Raw genomic sequence first — 23,299 nt, 5'->3', positions numbered from 1 at the left:
TGTATATCTGGCACTGTGGGGGCATTGTCTATCTGACAAGGGGGGCATTGTATATCTGGCACAGTGGGGCATTGTATATCTGGCACAGCGGTGCATTGTATATCTGTCACAGTAGGACAATGTATATCTGGCACAGGGTGGCATTGTATATCTGTCACAGGGGGCATTGTATATCAGGCACAGGAGAACAATGTATATCTGGTACTGTGGGGGCACTGTATATCTGTCACAGGGGGGCATTGTATATCTGGCACTGTGGGGCATTCTATATCTGGTACAGGGGGGCATTATATATCTGGCACAGGGGGGGCATTGTATATCTGGCACTGTGGGGCATTCTATATCTGGCACTGTGGGGGCAATGTATTTCTGGCACTGTGGGGGCATTGCATATCTGGCACAGTGGGGGCATTGTATATCTGGCACAGTGGGGCATTTGTGTATCTGACACAGTGGGGCAATGTGTATCTGGCACAGTGGGGGCATTTGTGATTCTAGACAAAGAAAAATATCACCAGGAAGCAATGAGACTTCTAGCCGATAAAGACACCTACGAAGAACTCCCAAGCAATCCAATTGAACTATACAAAAAGGAATATGGAACATTGATAAAGAAAGGAAGTACAAAAGGAATCTTAAACAAAAAAGAAAGTATCTTCCTGCAACAAACAAACCCGAGGATGCCAGTCTTTTATTTTTTACCAAAAATTCATAAGGACATAACCAACCCACCAGGACGACCAATAGTATCAGGTATTGGATCACTCACTACCCATCTATCAGAATACATAGACAATCTACTACAGGGAACAGTAACCACACAAAAAAGCTACCTCAGAGACACCACTCAAATATTGAAACTACTGGACGAAATAAAATGGGAGGACAACTATATCTTAGTAACCTATGACGTAAAATCACTATACACATGTATAGACCATCAGAATGGATGTAAGGCCATCACACAAATCCTAGGAAATCAGTCAGACTTACCGGAAGAACAAATACATTTCGTGATAGAAGGTATTCAATTCATCCTTAATCACAACATATTCTGGTACAACAAGACCCACTACAGACAAGTCCGCGGGACCGCTATGGGTACGAAATTCGCACCAAGTTACGCGAACTTATTCATGGCGCAGTGGGAGGAAGATTACATTTGGAAAAACAACAGCCTATCAGAACACATAGCACTATGGAAACGCTATATCGATGACATAATAGTCATCTGGACAGGACCACTTAACAAACTCATGGAATTCTCAAACTATATTAACACCAACAATTTGAATTTGGAATTTACAGAGACACATAGTAGCGAGACAATCAATTTTCTGGACTTAACAATTTACATTGAAAACAAAACAATGCAGACAAAAACCTTTATCAAGCCTGTGGACTGCAACAACTACATACCAGCAACCAGCAACCATCATAAGAACTGGCTACGAGGAATACCTGGGGGACAATTCAAAAGATTTAAGAGGAACTGCTCCAAAAACACCACTTTTGAGGACCAAATCCTGACATTAGAAGAGAAATTTCTTGACAGGAATTACGACAAAGACACCGTTCGTAAAGCTATAGAAGTAACAAAAGAAACAAAAAGAGAAGACCTCCTCAAATACAAAGAAAGAAACAACCAAGAACTGAAAGAAGTAATCTTCATCACCAACTACAACAGTCAACATAAGCACTTTGAAAAAATAATCAGCAAGAACTGGCACCTACTCAGACGTGACGAGGAAATCAAAGAATATATACAGGACCGCCCAAGGTTGGTTTACAGAAAAGCACCTAACATAAAGCAAGAAATAGTATCTAGTTTTCTACCGGAAGAGAAAAAGGAAAAAGAAAGAACTTGGATAAATGACACCATACCCGGATTTTATCACTGCACAAGATGTAAAGCATGCAAAACTTGTAAACGGAGAAGTACCAAACCAATAAACAACTTCATATCGAATGAAACCAAAGAAACTTTCAAGATAAAAGATAAGATGACATGCGACACAACAGGAGTAATATATTTGCTAACTTGCCCATGCAATCTACAATATATAGGACGAACTACAAGAAGTCTAAAAACAAGGATAAGCGAACATCTTAGGAATATCGCTAGTGAAGTAGAGACACACAGTGTTTCAGATCACTTTAAGAAGAAACACAAACATGACGGAAGCCTTTTAGACTTTATAGCAATTAAGAAAGTGAAGATACCCTGGCGGGGTGGAGACTACATCAAAACTATGTCCAAAGAAGAGACGAAGTGGATATACAATATGCAGACCCTAACGCCAAAAGGTCTAAACATTGACTTTGAACTCAGCAGTTTCTTGGGGGATTAACCAATACCACAATAATGCCCGGTAGAATGTACCCACACCACCAGAATTACCATTAAGTGAATAAATACTGCCATACCATCCACAAACCACCCGATCCCATTCCGAACTCGGAAGTAAAGAGGTTTGGGCCCAGCAAGTAATAGACTGGGGGACCATCTATGAACCCTGGGTGCAGTAATGTCACTTATGATAATACCTTGGTGAAAATATGGGACAACCTACCTGAGACACAAGTGGAATTAGGACTAATCCACCAGGAAAAACATTCAGGTTCAAACCAAATAAAAACCAAGGAAGAAGAAAAATCAACCAAAAATACACATAACCAAGCAAAAAAGAACAAACTTTCCACAACTGAAACGTTAAATATCGAACTGCTCCACGAAACATCCGCTTGAAAACTTCTAGTCACCCACTTATCAATTAAGACAGGATAACTACTAATACTCATTTGTATGCGAATTAAGAAAATAATTGTTCTAATAAATTTTTCAGATCATTTTCATATCCACAAAAGGCACCACATCTAAAACACACCGGCTACAAATAACACTTGCTAGAAACAACATCAGTACTAAAGAGTGCTCCCCGTGATGCCACCATATCATATATATAAACATAAATATTTCGTAAACACAATACCCAAATTCCATAAACAATATTATAGGCCGTTTTATGTGATACTACTGCACTGTCAGTCTAAAACATCCATCTATCAACAATTAATCTATTTATCTACATATAATTTCGTTTTAACAACCTCCTCACTCCCCTTCTAATTACAAACTTTCCTATAAAAAAAACACCAGCTTAATATAAAAGGTTTATTAGACACCTTTTTTCCAGACGTACAGCTTGGACTAGAAACCTGCATTTCGGCTTAAAATGTAACAAAATAACTTTTTGTTTTCATATGTAACAAAATAATGTTTATGAAAAGGTAATACTGAAAAGAGATCTCCATTACTATTAAACAAACCGAAAATAGGACTTCAAAGAAAAACAGCTCCTACAATATAATTGCTAATTGCACTAATTGGAAAGAGACCTTCATGAACCAATCACAGCAGACTTAATAATACTTAAGAAAGCCTGAGACACACATCATCCTAACTGTCCCTGACGAAGCACGGCACCATTGGCCGAGTGAAACGCGTTGGACCACGCCCCCCTTCTCTGTCTACCCGAAACCCGGAGATCCCGATTCCCTGGAAGACGCCGGCGAGACAACATCAAAGGAACCGGAGTTACAGGCGCCTGTAACACCCCGCGACTACGGAGACAAGACACCTGCAGCAACATCAGACACGTACGGACTCCCCAGCCCTGAATAGGGTGAAGACACGTAAGCGAACTTCTTTTCAAACACCTTTTTTCAAACACCTAAGAACCAAACCACTGTGACTGAAAACTGCATTCACGGATCATCAGGAACACATTTAAACCGGACCTCTTTGCGGCAACAACCGCCTTTGCCGGGACACATCAAAAATCACCGCAAATACAAAGGGACCGGTCTCCTTTATTCTCACTCCTATTTTTATTTTTATTTTTATATTTTTTATATATATTTTTTCTTTTTTATATATTTTTTCTATTTTCATTTATTTTTCCTTGTTTTAAATTTAGTAGAATTTAGCCATTATTTTTAATTTTTCTTTGTTACCTTTATTAATCTCATTGATTGCTAGCAATATACAGAACGCAAATAAGCACTCAGGTGCAAATCTTTTATTGTCAAAAATTTCAAATACTTACTAAATAAAAAATCTGTCATTTAAATACACTCCACTGCCTCCATATCTATACTCTGTTGCTTAATTATGCACATTTAAATTTATATCAATTGTGAAAAATTGTGTTCTATTGCAAACCACTAATCATTGACAGGTAGCGCCAAAGGTTTGTCCCATCCCCCCCAAGATTTTGCAAAACAGGAAACAAACAAAAAGAGTTTCCTACTCCAAACCTGGGCTGCTCGGTCACACAAACAAACAAGTACACATTCTTAGGGAGCGCAGAGCACACCCCCAGCTACACAGCATTTGTGTATCTTGCACAGTGGGGGCATTTGTGTATCTGGCACAGTGGGCCATTGTATATCTGGCACAGTGGGGGCATTGTATATCTGGCACAGTGGGGGCATTGTATATCTGGCACAGGAAGGCAATGTATATCTGTCACTGTGGGGGCATTGTATATCTGACATCGGGGCATTGTATATCTGGCACAGTGGGGCATTATATATCTGGCACTGGGGTGCATTGTATATCTGGCACAGGAGGACAATGTATATCTGGCATAGGGGGACATTGTATATCTGTCACAGGGGGGCATTGCATATCTGGTACTGTGGGGCATTGTATATCTGGCATAGGGGGCATTGTATATCTGGCACAGTGGGGGCATTGTATATCTGGCACAGGGGGGCAATGTATATCTGGTACTGTGGGGGCATTGTATATCTGACATGGGGGGCATTGTATATCTGGCACAGTAGGACATTGTATATCTGGCACAGGGGTGCATTGTATATCTGGCACAGTAGGACAATGTATATCTGGCACAGGGGGGCATTGTATATCTGTCACAGGGGGCATTGTATATCAGGCACTGTGGGGCATTGTATATCTAGCACAGGGAGCATTGTATATCTGGCACAGGATAACAATGTATATCTGGTACTGTGGGGGCATTGTATATTTGTCACAGGGGGGCATTGTATATCTGGCACTGTGGGGCATTCTATATCTGGTACAGGGGGGCATTGTATATCTGGCACAGGGGGGGCATTGTATATCTGGCACTGTGGGGCATTCTATATCTGGCACTGTGGGGGCATTGTATTTCTGGCACTGTGGGGGCATTGCATATCTGGCACAGTGGGGGCATTGTATATCTGGCACAGTGGGGCATTTGTGTATCTGGCACAGTGGGGCATTTGTGTATCTTGCACAGTGGGGGCATTTGTGTATCTGGCACAGTGGGCCATTGTATATCTGGCACAGGGGGGCATTGTATATCTGACACAGTGGGGGCATTGTATATCTGGCACAGGGAGGCAATGTATATCTGTCACTGTGGGGGCATTGTATATCTGACATGGGGGGCATAGTATATCTGGCACAGTGGGGCATTATATATCTGGCACTGGGGTGCATTGTATATCTGGCACAGGAGGACAATGTATATCTGGCACAGGGGGACATTGTATATCTGTCACAGGGGGGCATTGCATATCTGGCACTGTGGGGCATTGTATATCTGGCATAGGGGGCATTGTATATCTGGCACAGGAGGACAATGTATTTCTGGCACTGTGGGGGCATTGTATATCTGTCATAGGGGGCATTGCATATCTGGCACTGTGGGGCATTGTATATCTGGCACAGGGGGCATTCTATATCTGGCACAGGGGGGCATTGTATATCTGGCACTGTGGGAGCAATGTATATCTGGCATTGTGGGGGCATTGTATATCTGACACTGCGGGGGCAATGTGTATCTGGAACTGTGGGGGCAATGTGTCTCTGGCACTGTGGGGGCATTTGTATATCTGGCACAGTGGGGCATTTGTGTATCTTGCACAGTGGGGCATTTGTGTATCTAGCACAGTGGGGCATTTGTGTATCTGGCACAGTGGAGGCATTTTTGTATCTGGCACAGTGGGGGGCATTTGTGTATCTTGCACAGTGGGGGCATTTGTGCATCTGGCACAGTGGGGGCAATGTATATCTGGCATTGTAGGGCAACGTGTATCTGGCACTATTGGGGTCATATGTGTATCTGGCCCCTCATATGTGTATCACGTCCCCATTTTCATTGGCCACATCCCATGTGGCATTTGACCATGCCCATTTTTTGGCACACGCTTGCGTCTTCGGCGCACGCACACAGTACCTATAAGACATTTTTTCTACTTGCACCACTGGTCCTAAGGACCAAAGTTTTAAAACCACTGCATTAGATACTGTAGTCAGGGAATGTTAGTTACATTTGATAATCTGTCAAACAGTGTTAGTTACATTAGACAGTTAGCTTTTGAATATTATTTACATTAGGAAGTCAGTTTTAGAATGTTACTTACATTAGTGAAAGTAAGCAGTAAAGATAAGGAAGAAAACCATGGGTACCCAGATGGCAATCCCCATGAATATATCTGTTAAAACACAAATAAACATTATATGGTTAAAAGATCATACAGCAAAGATTGGCTTTCAGTAATAATCAATTGATGTGTTTTAGCATATGGCATGCAGAATGCCATTTTCTTATTGAATATTTTGCAGATTATTTTTGTGGGTGAACTGCAACACATGCCAAACTAACAATAATCCTCTTGTTTGAAGACCTTACTGGCAAACCCTACTTTAAATTGAGACTTTTCCTTTTGTGTTGCAAAATAATTCACAAAAATTTATTTTATTTCACATTTCAAGGAAAAATGTACTCAAATATCCTGAACTTGAAGTGATGTGAAACGTTCTGACCTACCAAAATTACCAAAATATAAATCCTTTAACAATCTTACTCTGTTCCTTTACTACCTTCATAATCAGTAACTATCATCTAAACCTAGCCTTCACATTTGCTGTTATATGCAAAAAAAAAATCTGATATGCTTTCAATGTGTTTTTTTCATTGTGTATCCATTCTCTTACCTTTGGTTTCATCTTGTCAATTTTATTTGGTAACAGTATCTGAACGGCTTGATTGCTGTTGTGCCAGTCTACCATTTAGCAGTTTTCCCTTGAATGCTGGATGAAGATCTTGTTCTTAATTACTTCTGTGATGTTTTGCACTTGTAATTCTAAATCCTCTGTATTATGTATCATGTTTTTGATGTCTGTAAAGCAAATTTGAGAAAAGCGCTAAATAAATAATAATAATAATAATAATAATAATAATAGTTATAATTATAATTATAATTATTATTATTATTATTATTACAATGCTCAGTCCCATTGTGCCCAGGGGGCCTGCAAATCATCAACACTTTTAATTGCTGATAGATACTTCTGCTGGTAGAGTGTCTCACTACCAGTATGGGGGGTACTCACGGAGCGATCGCTGCTTAAAATCTAAGCAATCTGACTAGATTGCTTAGATTTTAAGCCTGATCGCTCCATGTGTACCCCCTACAGCGATAGTGATGTGCAGCCCCGCACATCACTATCGCTGGTGCTAGATTGGCCTGCCGTGCAGGCCAATCTAGCGGGTCGCTCATTTCACAATGAGCAGCCCCCCCCCCCCCGTCTCCCCCTGCACACTCAGCACACATCGCGCTGTGCTGAGAGGCGGGAGAGATGTGTGCTGAGCAGTTCGCTCAGCACACATCTCTCCCGCATTGGCAAGTGAGTACTGGCCTTATGTTTCAGTGAGCATATAATGGCCCAGGTCCTGGTTATGTGTTTATGAGTGATCTCATAGGTTGAATTCTGGGATACATTTATGTAATTGAGTACAGGCTTTTTACAGTAGGAATTTAGTTCTCATAACTTTGCATAAGAGGGGATGCTATGCTCTGTTCAGGCTGTTGTTTTGTTTCCAGGACCATGGACACATCTCAGTGCATCAAATCTCATTAGCTTGAAATGTTTATGTTCAATATGAGGCTGAAAACAGAAGAAAACTTTTACAGAAATCAGCTTGTTATATTACAATTCTGTTTGGTAAACCAAACAGATGGAGAGCCAGTTAGCACATATCAACATACATGCAGAGATGTTTGTAACATATGTGCTGACTGCAGTTCCTCAGGGATCGGCAGCACTGTGTCTATCACAGTCGCTGCTGCTACCAGGGCGCAACATTCGGTTTCAGTCTCCTGCAAAGCCAACCCCTAGACACCAGTGAAACCTAGCAAATGGAAGTCTGGGGGCTGGCTTAGAAGGAGAGTTATGCCAAATGCTGTGTCCAGGGTGCTGCACAGTGCCTGTGATAGACCCAGTGCTTCCGTTCCCCAAGGACCTGCTGCCAGAACATATGTTACATACATAACTGCATGTATGTTGATATGTGCTAACTGGCTCCCACTCTGTACTATGCAGTCAGTGCTGCAGCCGCTGCTGGACATCCCTCACTAATTAGCCAATTGGAGGTTTCCAATCAGCTTAATTAGTCCAAAACATGTCATTTTTAGGTTCAATAAATTGGCCTCAATTTACCCCAAAATCAATTTTTCATTGCTTTATGGACTCCAAATTTAATAAAAGTGTTTATTTTTTTTAATAATTGCATTTATAATTTTTTTAATGTTATAGTCACCTCAAAGTACCCCAAAAGCACCTTTTTTGTATGAAAGTAAACTAAACTATATTTTTTAAAACTTTGTTAAAATAAAGCAAAAATCAACCATTTACCACCATTTAAAAACCTCCAGTACTTTCCTTATGCCCACTAGAAGCCTTCTGTATTATTTTACAAATGAAATTGTCACTTTTTCAGGGTCTAGGAAAGTCACCTCACTTTTTCACGTAATTCTCTCACATTGTATTTGGCAGACAGTTTGCAAACTCATGCTGCAAGTACCGCAAATAGGCATTTTGATTGGATTGGAGAATTCTCAGGTGCACACAGTCATGTGAAGTCTGCGAGTTTCATGAAACATAAACCTAATTGGATTGACCCCTAATGCTGCATAAAGTAAGTAAAGCAGAGGTAGATATGTGAGTGCAGACTGTTAAAAGTTTATTAAGCTAAAACATGGAACTCCACTAGCAAGCCTTTTTAATGTGTTTACCTTGGACTAAAAATAGAAACAATATTTTATGGGTGAGGTACAGTATAATAAATCTACATTTATACAGTAATGTTGACATGCATTAGGTTGACATGTAATGTTGACATGGTTGCAACCTGAAAATGTCACCTTGGCCACAATGTTGGCATGCAGCAAGTTAACAGTTACCATGTTGAAATTCATTATGTCGACTCAGTTGACTTTATGTTTACTCAGATGACTTTAGTTTGACATGATAGAATGTCAAACTAAAGTCCCTGGTGGCCCAGCAGTCACTTACCTAGTCCCAGTGGCTGCAGTGGCTTCAGTGTCATCTTCTGGGTCCCAGCCAGGGCCGGATTAAGCCTTGGGGTGGCCTGGGGCACATGCAGTTCTGGCACAAGCATTTTAGAAGTGGCATTCTGGTAAGCATTCTGTCCCAATCCTAAATCTTAATCCATAGTTTTAACCCTCCCAAAAGTGTCTGACCCTCGTTCCCTCCCTACAGCCTAAATTTAACCATTGGAACTCTGGGAAAGTTGACATTTCAGATGCTGACAATGTAAAGATGTCGGCATTCTAATGTCAGCATTGTGGTGTCAACATTATGAATGTTCACATGGTCAATTCTAACAATGTGACTGGATCCACATTTTATGATTTTGCTATTCTAAATTATAAAATAAAATACTTTGCTTGCATTCGCTTGCATTGCATACAGTATCAACGTTTTCCTGTCTCACTGTGTTAAAAAAAGGTGTGTCCATAATTATTGGACTTTAGGGACAAGTTAGGGTGAGTAGGGAGTGTGTGAACCTAAAACATAATGTTTAAATGTATTGCATATCTTTATTACAGTATGTTTCAGTGCAACTTTATGTATAACTGACAGTGGACATATACAGTGCATTCAGAGAGTATTCACAGTGCTTAACTTTTTCCACATTTTGTTATGTTACAGCATTATTCCAACATGGAATAAATTAATTTTTCTCTCAAAATTCTACACACAATACCTTATAATGACAATGTGAACAAATTTTTTTTTAGATGTTTTCAAATGTATTAAAAATAAAAAACTAAGAAATCACATATACATAAATATTTGCATCCTGTTTCCACTGATCATCCTTGAGATGTTCCTACAGCTTAATTGGAGTCCACTTGTGGTAAATTCAGTTGATTGGACATGATTTGGAAAGGCATTACACCTGTCTATATAAGGTACCACACTTGACACTGCATGTCTGAGCACAAACCAAGCAGGAAGTCAAAGAAATTGTCTGTAGACCTCCGAGACAGGATTGTCTTGAGGCACAAATCTGGGGAAGGGTACATAAAAATCTATGCTGCTTTGAAGGTCCTAATGAGCACAGTGGCCTTCATCATCCATAAATGGAAGCATTTTGGAACCACCAGGACTCTTCCTAGAGCTGGCCAGCCACCTAAACTGAGATCAGGGGAGAAGGGCTCTAGTCGGGGAGGTAACCAAGAATCTGATGGTCACTCTGTCAGAGCTAAAGGAGAGAGAAGAACCTTCTAGAAGGACAACCATCTCTGAAGTAATCCACCACTCAGGCTAGTATGATAGAGTGGCCAGACAGAAGCCACTCCTTAGTAAAAGCACATGACAGCCCACCTGGAGTTTGCCAAAATGCACTTGAAGGACTCTCAGACCATGATAAATAAAATTCTATGGTCTGATGAGACAAAAATTGAACTCTTTGGCGTGAATGCCAGGCATCATGTTTGGAAAAAAACGGGCACCGCTCATCCCCAGGCCAATACCATCCCTACAGCGAAACATGGTTGTGGCAGCATCATGCTGTGGGGATGTTTTTCAGCGGCAGGAACTGGGAGACTAGTCACGATAGAGGGAAAGATGAATGCAGCAATGTACATCCTGGATGAAAACCTGCTCCAGAGCAGTTTTGACTTCAGACTGGGGCGAGGGGTCATCATTCAGCAGGACAACGATCCTAAGCACACAGCCAAGATATCAAAGTAGTGGCTTCAGAACAACTCTGTGAATGTCCTTGAGTGACCTAGCCAGAGCCCTGACTTGAATCCGATTGAACATTTCTGGAGATATCTGAAAATGGCTGTGCACTGACGCTTCCCATGCAACCTGATGGAGCTTGAGAGGTGCTGCAAAAAAGGAATGGGCTAAACTGCCAAAAGATAGGTGTGCCAAGCATGTGGCAACATATTCAAAAAGACTTGAGGCTGTAATTGCTGCCAAAGGTGCATCAACAAAGTTTTGAGCAAAAGGCTGTGAATATTTATGTACATGTGATTTCTTAGTTTTTTATTTTAAATTTTTTTTAAACAATTATAAAACTTTTTTCACATTGTCATTATGGGGTATTATGTGCACAATTTTGAAGAAAATTTTTTATTTACTCCATTTTGGAATAAGGCTGTCACATAACAAAATATGGAAAAAGTGAAGCACTGTGAATACTTTCCAAATGCACTGAAGACCCCTTTAGCTTTTATAGAGCAACCAAATAGACAGCATAGTGATATTATATTGGGTCCAACTACTGTACTAAATCTCTTGTTTGATGAACAGCCTCATTAATCCTATTAATTGGTGCAGTAAGAGTGAAGATTAAAGTAAAAGATTTGTTTGAAAAATAAGTATAGAAGATTTCCACTAACTCAAATCAATAGTAATGTGAAAAATGAGACACCTGGGATCAGAATAGTATACATACAGTACTAGAGTATAGTGATAGCCTTCAATTACGTTACAATCCTATTAATTCAATAATGACATACACCAATTTGCACAATGTACATATCATTTGACATCTTTGTTTGAAAATTATTGAAGCAACTCATTATGATTGATAATTAATCTGATGTTGTCACGGGGTCAGAGATCAATATGTAACAGAAACACAGGTTCAGTTACAAGTTCACTAATAAAGGGACATTTGATAATTTGATTTCCTATAAAAAATGGGAATCCAAAATGTTGAACCACAACAATTAAAATAAAATTCTTATTTATTTAACATTTATTTGTATAGACACCATTTAAAACAGTACTATAAAGAGATATCCAGAAATTACCTGTTTACATTTTTTTGAATAAATAAATGATTTGTAAATTAAATTAGAAAACAAAATAGTGACTTGTACTTTATGTCAGCATCTTCTATGCCTTTCTTATGTTGTTACTCAGCTGCTGCAATCTAAACCAGTAGCAAATTCCTAGTATACGCAAGTATACCTGGCTAATTAAGCTGATTTCTGATTTTGAGTCTGATTCTGTTAAAGTATATTAATAATCACAAGGCACTACTGAAGATATTTTTAAGGTAACATACAAAGTTCTTGAGGTTTTAATTTTATGGAAATAATAATAATAGCACCTTTGTCATGGTAGGTTGTGTTATGAAATTCCCTAATACATAAAGATGCCTAAAAACTGGTTAGGAATGAAATGTTTTATTATCTTTCAAAGGTAACTGTAGTATGTGTGATTATTTTTCCTAGGCATAGTTATACAAATTTCAAACACCCACTCTATTAAAAAAACATATTATATTGTGTTTTATAAAATATAATGAATACCATATACTTGGATATATTTTAAAAGTAAAATACAATATTTTACTATGTTCAGAATTATTTTCAAAGTGTATAACTTTAATAGTATTCTTTAACTAGATATCTTTGAAATTTGTCTACAATTGTATACATTTTGAACTTGTTAATTTGTACTTCTTGAAAAATTAGCCACAAGGGGCAACTCAGTTAGCCCCAATTGTATTTTTATTTTTTTGTAATTTGCTTTCTCCCTATTCAATGAAATATTTTGTTAAGTAAGCATCCACTACTGTTTGATTTCTATTAGAAATGAGCAAAAGTTTCAAAACTGTTCAGCAAAATATTCTTTGTGTTCCAGAATTTGGCTTTAGGTGTTAGGCTAGTACTACCCAAAACAGATCACACCAGAGAATAAATATACCATTGCCATCTTTGCTCTATTGCTAAATTATGTATTTTGCAGAATTACAATTTTACAGTGTATTTGAGTTGAATTGTAAAATTGTAAGGTAATTCTGCAAAACAGCCTTTTCCACAGCAAATATTGATATACACAAAAATGTTGTATCATCTTCATCTGTCTCCACTTAATACACTCAGATATGTATGTAATATATAACACATCACAGATATAATGAGTCACAAATATGACAGTATTTGTCAATGATAAGAAAAGGTCAACATCAAGTCTATAGAATTTTAAAGTACCTGTCTTAGATATGAATCAATAAATACTGAAAACAAGTAAGGCAGAGAAAGGACTAAGATACAAAGTTACAATCTATAACTGTAAGCACAGCAGTAATTATATATTAGTGGTCTAACTGTGATCTTTAATAAAATGTTGTTTGCCATCCTGCATTACTCTGTTTAACCACTTGAGGGAAGTATTGCTCAGTTATTTTCATGAAGGATTTTTACAAACACACAGTGAAAGAGAGTTAATTAGATTTTTTATACTGTTTATTCTTCCACATTTAACAAACAAAACTTTAGAAAAAGGAAGAATGTAGCCTAAAACCTGAACGGAATAACATTTCTTCAATGTGATATGTCTAAGCATATTATAACTACAAGTAAAATGTGTTTTTGCATAAAATAAAATTAGCATAGTATATTTGTCTTTTTTATTGTAGTCTCTCTGTTCATCCCTGTTTTATGTAAGTTTCTGCTGTAATATGAGATATCCTAGCTGCAAACATAATTTAATTAAACACATTTTTAGTTTTTTAGAATTTAAAGAAATCGAGTTGAAATTTAATTCAGAAACAATGCAAGCTTTATTCAAAATTTGTCTTATATGATTCTGTATTATTGTGTCTACAGTATAGTACAGTGTCAATTCTGCTCTACATCTATAATACATGTACTTCCCAGCTAGTGTGCCAGGGAATATACAGTATGTCACAATAAATGTCTGTATGTAGTACATGAATATAAAATGTTCTGTATGAGAAATAATGTATCAAAAGCAAATAATTAACATTGATGATCAGCAATTATTTATGTGACTAAAATATATATATAATTATTACTATTTTATACTTTTTATTTATAGTTGAACTTCTGTGTCCTGGAAATAAATATCACATCTTCTCAGCAAAGTGTACCATTGTTTTACAGTTTTTATGTCAGTTTAAACATGCTTTAAAAAATAATTCCAAAATGAAAAATAAAAATGGTGAGTATTTAGGATCCAGTATGGTACATAAAAATAAAGGAAATAATTCACATTAACTACAATTTTAAATGTAAAATAAAATCACTTTATCTCATCTGTATTTTTTCTTTTTTTATAATAAAAATGTTGAGTATACATAATAATAATAATAATAATAATAATAATAATAATAATAATAATAATAGTTAATAACAATAATGCCATTAAGACTTTAACTTTGAAAGTTTGAGCATCATTTGTGTCTATAATCTGCAAAATAAGTAAAATGTTTATGTAAAATCTAAAAACAAATGGTGCTTGGATTATGAATACTAAATAGTTATGACAAAATGGTATTCATATTGTTATATGATATTCTGAATTAAAATTTAGGAGACTCTGACATGTTTTTCTAGTATGAAAGCAAATATTCTAAAACAATTAGCTTTAAATATATTCTTAAAATAGTCTATTTGCAAAAATAACTTAAAAACTGTTGTATTATTCAGTTCATAAGATGTGAATAGCATTACAAGCTTATATTTTGCATTTGTATAAAGTTAGCTAGGCTTGGAAAATCTGAAAATAGCATGCTAAATATGTTTGTACATATTTTAATTGCACTTTTATTTAAAAAGAACACCTTTACCATAAGTATTTTACAAACTGCATCATTATATTTCTTTGATAAAAAAGCTATTTATTTCTGTCATTTTGATTTTTTTACTCTATGTGCTTATTAATGCTACTTGAATAATGCATTTTTCTTGCACCTCAAATTTCTGAAAAATAGTAGGAAAAACAAAAAAATTGTATTTTCCATGCAATTTATTTTAACGTTTGGTGCATTGTCCATGCAGCTATGATGTTTTTAAATATAAGTTTCAAAAACTTCTATTATCTATGTAAGAACTACAGTACAGCTATAACTCCAATTAATCTAAAACTATAAAACCAATGTGTCCTGAAATATGTGTAGACCATAAAATCCATGAAATACTTCTTGTTAGGTCTTAAATAGGGTATAATAGTTATAGGAGCCTATCACTCTTGTCATGATGATCAAGAGTTTAAATGATGACAATTTAGTTATTGTGAGTTACAGTAAGAATGTGTGGCGGAAAAAGTGGATATGGAACACCTACTGTATGTGTCTGCACCAAGAATGAATAATATTATTTTTTACAGATTGACCACATGAAATAGAATGTGAGTAAAATAAGCTGCTTTTTAGATGAGTTTCTCTTGGCATGGGACAAACACCAAATTATGGAACTAACACCTAAAATATATATTACTAGTGAGCACATAAATCATTAAATGTGTCTGTCAACCTTGTGTTATTTAATCACTGTGACTATATATTTTAACTTGATCACCAAAACATTTATTAAAAATATCAGACAACAAAATAAAGGTACAATATTACAAGCCAAGAAACAATGAATTTATATTTGCAATACTAGCACAGAAAGAATAAATGTACTGCATTATTGAAGTGTAACCTCTACAGTGATGCAGGCAAATCAATTTCTAAATTGTGTTGAATAGCAATGGTACTGTACAATTCATTTGCAAATGTCCAGAGATGTGGGTCTGCAGTAAAAGACAGGTCTGATGACATCATGGGGATACGGTACTTTGGTCAACCTCACTATTGGTCAACATGCATTAGGTCAACACCTGAACTTTCAAGCATTAGGTCGACATGGAAAAAGTCAACATATGAAAAGGTTGACATGAGTCTTTCAAATTTTTCAAATTTTTTGAATTTTTACCTACTTTACGATCCACATGGACTATGATTGGGAATAGAAACATGTGCTGAGTGCAGCAGGAGTGGAGCAAGGCACCTTGCCCAAAACATGGTGAGCGAAGTGAGCCATGTGAGGGGACACATGCACTAATTGGGGTTCCCAGTCATTTTACAAAGAAAACAACACCATAAAAACTAAAAACTGCATGTTGACCTTTTTCCATGTTAACCAGCTGACCATGTCAACCTTTTCCAGGTGTTGACCTACTACCTGTTGACCAATAGTGATGGACCTAATGAGTGTCGATCTAAATAGGTTCAACAAAACAAACCCATTCCAACATCATGGCTTATTTGTTTTCTCAAATGTAGTTAAAAACAGTTTATGGAGTAACTAGAGAGATTGGCGATATACAAAACTAAGTGTAGTTTTAGTGCCTTGTGGGCCTCATTTAACACGTACATACAAAAGTCAACATTTAATTTAGCAGAATATTGAAATGAAATTCAATGGATGTGGAGGGTGAGGGTTTTTTCCATGCAATAAAAAAACTTGTCTATAACATGTCCTTGGTGGCAGGATGCGTTCAGTGGAATGGGTTTATTGTACTCCAGAAAAGTACATTTCTGGAAACATTTTTTCCAAAGTTAAAATATTTAAATGTACATTAATGGCTCATCATAAAGATAATGTCTACTCATCATTATTATTAATTTGAGACATTAATTAAGCCAAACCTAACAGTATTTTAGGAGACAAGAAAAAAGTTAATGAACAGTTCCTAAAATTGCAATAACCAGAGTGACATGTTTACTGTTTTCACAGTGCACATTTCCATTTGGGCCTGCAATTTGCAAGTGCAAATTTATACTAATTTTATGGGACTGCTACAAGGCCAAAATGTGACTACCTGTTATGTGAGACAGAAAATAGATGCTTTTGAGTAAAAGTAAATATACAAAATGCCTCTTTCTGCTACACCATAACTCAAACTTTCTGCAAGAAACTCTGAAACCTTTAGGTAATGAGATTCATTATTTCCTACTGTTCTAAAACTATGTGCTTGTGGTTGTAGTTTAAGGGAATATTTATTAATTACCTGTTCTTAGACCAAATAATTATATTTTTTTATCCTCATGTCTTATGGCAACAAAAAAAACACATGAGTTTCACCCATATGTGTGAAGAAATACCAAGGGTCAAGGTCTCATCTCTGTGGCTTATAAAAAGTGAAGGGACTGCTTTAGTGATTCCTTCACTACATTATTGGGAACTTTGCACACTACTGCACATGCGCGGTCGGCTGACCACCAGTGTTAAATTTGCTTTGTTTTAGTCAAGATTTAGTCAGTGGATATCAGTTTTTATTTTCGTCTAATTTTAGTCAAAGTTTTAGTAATAACTTTTGCAAATAGAAATAAGCTTCAGTAGGTTGATTTGGTCACTTTTTCGTGAGGACAAAGCCAGGAGCCGTTTATAGTACAGAGTCAATAGCGGGAGGATCAGCGGCATAGGAGCTGTACTCGGGACAGCAGACCAGAGGATGGCCAGCGATAAAGGAAGCCTTTGTGCAGAGCCCCAAGTAATTGGATTCTCATGGAGAGACAACACCATGTCTTTAATTGGTGTCCGGGAGGTCCAGTGAGATAATTCCATGTTCATTGACATCTTAGAGCTGAACTGTGTAACCGCTGAACCCTGTACTAAATATGATAAGGAGTACTATTTTTTTATGTTTTTTAATAAATACATCGTGTTTTGTTTATACCTACGGCTGGACTGCATATGTGTCTCATGAACGTTTTAGCATTACATAGAATTGGAATGGTGATATAATTCAGCCTTACTTGTGCATATAAGTGGAGAAAAAAGGGGTAAGTACTGCACTGACCATGAGTTAAGGTATTAGAATAACTAGTTTATTTTAACTATAATTTTTAATTTCTATATAAACCAACATAAAGTAGCATGTGTTCCAATAATGGATTAAATCAGAATCTCTCTGTTGGTGGTGCTCCCTAGAGTCATAAATTGTAGTAAATAACAGAAAAAAAGAAGACTCCTTTTGTTGGGGCACGCTTGAAAAAAATGACAAAGTATAGTCAAAGTGTAAAAAATATATCACAATGTTTATTGATATGCATTAAAAATAGAAAACCACATGACTACCAAAAACATTTTTTGACAAAAAATAATCAATTAAAGAATCACGATAATAAGATCACAAATTAAAAATGCAAGGATGTACATGTAATGAATAGATTTCTCTCAACACACTCAAAGTACAAATGCTCTATCTAACAATTTTTCAGAGATTTTCATATAGATTTCTCAACCATTATTTAAGAAAAAATATATATATGGTGTGTGACAGCCGGTATTGAAAGTGGCTTACAATGGTGGATATTAGTCACTTTTTTTTACAGCTGTGTTTATTATACATGTGCAAAAAAAGAAGAAAGAAAGCTAATAAATATAAATTACAAAAGAAATAAAATCTGGCAAAATATTTGTAATGTGGGATATCTGGTATTTAATTAACCTATAATAGTACCAATAATATTGATATCCAACAAAAAGGCACTGTCGCACAAGTCACTAAAGCAAATATATAGCAAAGAACACGTGTATTGTATTACAATATTTGTGAATTTTGGATAAGTATACCAATTTGCCCCAGAGAACAGGGTAGATCTATGATGATGTACACTGTAGGTGTGTATGAAAGTGATAATCAGAAAAAAGGCTCACTTAGTTCCTGTTCTGTATCTGCTGCCTGCCCGTGTGTTCCTAATGGAATAGGGAACGGGCATGGTGAGAGTACAGAAATTCAGGTCTGAAGTGAGAGAAAATATAGTAAAAGTGGGGGATCTGCTGTTGAGCCTGTTACCAGTAGTCTCCCCTGATGGGAGCACCAGAGCAGGGGAGGATGACCTGGTCCAGGTCCAATGAGAGTCCCCCAGAATGGAGTATGAAATTATATAATAGTATGGGATATTAATTACAGAAAAGTAAATTTGAAATAAATTGGTAGTATACTTATCAAAAATCGACTTATGCAGTGTGCTATCCTGGTCCCGTGCACAGGACCAGGAGTTCCAAACTTGGATGCGCGTTTCGCTGGGTTGGCTTGTTCACCAAGTATGTCTGTATATTTTTTCTGTTGTGCATATAAGTGTAAGAAGATATGGTATAAAGCTGACTAAGGACAGCGCTGTGGAGATTTATCAAGGATTTTTTTGTATTTCTGTATAGTATGGTGCTGATTGGCTGAAAAGTACAGCTGCAGTTCATATTTGAGTGCTTGGGAGAAGGATCCCACCCTGTGTGTTTTAACTTTTGCAAATAGTTTAATAATACTGTAATGGATTTTGCTGAAGAAAATGTCTCTAAAATTCCCTTTAGAAGTTTGCCTATCTTTAACTATCTGCTTAGCAATCTAGGCTTAATAAGCTGAGAATGTGTTACATACAAAGTCTGACTTACCGTAGTGCTTGCAGATATCGTATACAAATTAATGCCGTCAAATTGTTAGACCAAACAAGTGCAAAACACAATCCTATTTCCTTTACAACAGATCATATTTACTTTCTGCATATACCTAGAACATACGTGAATAATTGTTCTATAAAAATTTAAAAACCTACTTTCAGTATTGATTTTGACAAGGATTTCAAATTTAATTTTAATCTTAGTCACTCTTTTTTTTGTTTGTTTTAGCTATGGTTTAGTCAGTGGTCTCATTTTCATTTTAGTCTAATATTAATCCTGAAAAAAAATGTAGTCGATGAATACTTTTAGTCATAATTCTCAACAACAAAATTAACACTGCTGACCACATATGTGTAAGTGCTGAGTCTCTTAGAAGGATCCTATAGATCCATCTCCCGTACTTTTTGCAATCTGTAGCTCATAGGCTCCTACAGACTAATGCCATATTCATATGGCATTAGCTACCATGGGCCTAATTCAGAGTTGATCGCAGCAGCAAAGTTGTTAGCAGTTGGGCAAAACCATGTGCACTGCAGGGGAGGGGGCAGATATAACATGTGCAGTGAGAGTTAGATTTGGGTGGGGTGTGTTCAAACTGAAATCTAAATTGAAGCGTAAAAATAAAGCAGCCAGTATTTACCCTGCACAGAAACAATATAACCCACCCAAATCTAACTCTCTCTGCAAATGTTATATCTGCCACACTTGCAGTGCACGTGGTTTTGCCCAACTGCTAACAAATTTGCTGCTGCGATCAACTCTGAATTACCCCCCATGTCCAGACCTCAGAATGCATCTCTTGATACATTCAACTAAAAAGCAGCCACTTATAAACCAACGGGAGCAGCATTTGTGAGGGAAAACTGGAGACTGCAGCAGATAATTCTGATATCTGCTACGGTCACTGGCTACATACTTTCGGGATATACTTATTATTTGCAGGTCACCCCCAAGAACTGGTGTTATTCTTCAAATAAAGCATATATAGAAGCTGCGGCGTGGACCCTTGTTATTCCAGAGTTTTTGAACATGGGCTGGACCAAGGTCACGGCTCCTACACCTTCCATTTTTCATAGTGCAGCTTTGACCTGGGTTATTCTTGGGTTGAACCCTTTTACACTGAACTTAGGTCAGTCACTGGAGTCTAGCAGTGCAGCTGGTGAGTGTGGACACTGGATTTAACTGTAAGGAGGTGTCGGAGGCAAGTCAGAGACAGGCTAGGCAGAAAGGATAGCAGAGCCTCTGATGCAGAGGCAGTGAGATTAGCCAAGTGCTATAAAGCCCTACATTTCATACACTAGATGTGGGGACAATTGGAGGTAACCTACCTTACATTTGCATTAGGTAGACAGCAAATAACAGTAACAGAAAGATCAGGCACAATTGAATGGACAGCAGCAGCATCTCCCCAGACACCGCTCCAGTCGCAGGTGTCAGATGACCCAGGATGAGTTGGCCAGCAGCTTGGAGGCTGTGTGCAATGGGTGGGGCCCACCACCTCAGCCAATAAGCATATATTAGTGTGACAGTGGTTGAAAAATTCAGGTTGCAACTTTCAGACAGCAGATAACCTGGGTTGGACCCAGGAATAACCCTGGTGGCCACCAGGGTTGAAGACCCATCAATTTCAACCTGGGTTGACTCTTTCCCACAAGAAAGGTAACCAAGTTGACCCGCATTGCTCCCAGCAAATTACTGGGTCCTTTTCTCTGCCTGTAAGAGGTATTAGAGAGTGCTTTTTTTAAGTTGTTTGAATGTGTATTTTGCAAACAAAGCAAAACATTAAAAACATGTGCATAAGTCTATATGTGGGTCAACATATGGGCAAAAATATGCTTTTCTTATGTTCATATTTTTGTTTCTTAAATAATGCCCATGTTGTAATCAGTTCTGCATCAATCCCTTGGTTTCCACAGTTTAGTATACGAACCCAGTGATCCAATACAGCAATCAGTGGTACAGAATAATATTGGTGATAATGCCTTTACTCAGTAGTATAACACATATTACAAGAAATTGTACTTTATTTTAATATAATTTTTTTTCCTCCTACACACAAGGGTTTAAAAAGGAATGGATAATAGAATTTAATTAAAAAAATAATAATCATGAATACAATATTTTTAGTAGACTACTCAATGTCACATGTTGATTAAATGCAGCAAAAATTGCTGTTTACTGTGCTTCAATATTCTTCAATCCGGGAGTATATTTTTTTAAATTGATTACATATAGTATTTCTACCCTTTTCTAAAAAGTGGACAAATGTTAGCTGCTGTCTGATAGTAAATTCACAGAAAAATGGAATGTTACATTTAGTCTGTATTTACAAGTTGCTTGTCATCTACCATTCCTACTGTATGATAATTACAAAGCTTTACATTTGTAGAAATGAATAACATCTCCATGCTGAAGAAATTTACAGTAGTTTCAAACAAGGGTACTGTAAGTATTTTAGGATTCATTGGGAAGTAAATGGTATATGTTAAAATCTGTTTTTACGGGGGCGTGGCCTAGCTGGCAACTGAGGAGGCTGCATTACTGACGGGCTCCAGCTTCCACGTCTATAATTAAAATAATAGTGGGATTCTGGCAACCCCATACCCACTACAGCTGATCCCCAATCCATACCTCAGTGCGGGTATCCCATGGGTGAGTGCCGCGGAATCAGGAGCCGGCCAAGGCCGACTCTGCGGGTTGCGGCCTTCCCACGTCTGCAGAGCAGGGGACTGGAGTTTGGCGACGAGCCAGGACGTGAGACGGAGCCGCGCACGGGAGCTCTGTGACCACGTCCTCGGAAGCAAAGCCCACTGGCGTTTACACCACCGCTCCCCTCCACCGCCAGAGTGCCTGCACCACCAGCTGAGAGTCTTATAGAGGAACGAGGGGAAACCTCTGGGCTCTCATACTCCGAACCAGCGGCCATCTTAGGAGGTACACGGAGGGCACACAGCGCCGGACGATTGGATCTGTACGATGGGGGGCTCCTGCCTGCATCCTCCTCTGCCTTTTCCTCATGCTGTCATATAGCTGCTTGGTCACTGCAGCCCCGGGCATTACAGCACCTGCCACAGCTGCACTAATAGTGAGATTACTTAATGCTGCCTGAGTTGTGCCTCTCTCAACCTATAGTGCTGCACTACAGATATAATTATATATAGTGCTGCACGACAAGCATATCCCGTTATTCCCCTCTTTCAGTTATTTAAAACCAGCCATATCATCTTGATCGCTCCTGCTGCTGGCAGGGGAGCTGTACGGCCCACGAAATGAGAGGCCGCCATCTGGCTTCTGCTGTTGGGCCGACATGGAATAGCTGAACTTCCCATGACCTTTTCCCTCCGTCACTCCTGAATGCTGTGATATCAATGCTCTGCAGGCCGACCTGATCTAATACGTCCCCCTATTTTCCATATCATTTCACATGACCCCCCCTTAGCGACGTGGGTTCTCTCAGGCTTATGTCACCTAAATGCCAAAAAGACCAGACACCTGCCCACCCAGGGAACTTCTTCAAGCACTCCCCGTCTACACAGAGCTCTAAGGGTCCTGCCATGGCAGACGCCTGCCCTACGCAATCTCCAGTCCGTGGTGGACTCCCGGAGATACCGCGTTTAGGCCCGTCGAAGCTTTCTTCACTGGACGACGACTCCCCTCTCACGCTTGGATCTATGAGGCAACTTTTAGCTGCCTTCAAGGATGATATCTCGATGGACTTTAAAGCAGCACTGCAGTGCTGCCAACAATCAGTCGACGC

The 23,299-nt window shown here is 38.0% G+C and overlaps 1 pseudogene; it reads left to right on the top strand.

Moving 5' to 3' along the window:
* The first annotated feature begins 2,413 nt into the window (after nt 1-2,413).
* LOC134930413 (5S ribosomal RNA) lies at nt 2,414-2,532 on the top strand (annotated as a pseudogene).
* Nucleotides 2,533-23,299: the final 20,767 nt, after the last annotated feature.

This window comes from Pseudophryne corroboree, chromosome 5 (assembly GCF_028390025.1).
Source record: "Pseudophryne corroboree isolate aPseCor3 chromosome 5, aPseCor3.hap2, whole genome shotgun sequence".
NCBI lineage: Eukaryota > Metazoa > Chordata > Amphibia > Anura > Myobatrachidae > Pseudophryne > Pseudophryne corroboree.
Note: the sequence above shows the minus strand (reverse complement) of the source record. Positions and strands in the feature narration are given on the sequence as shown.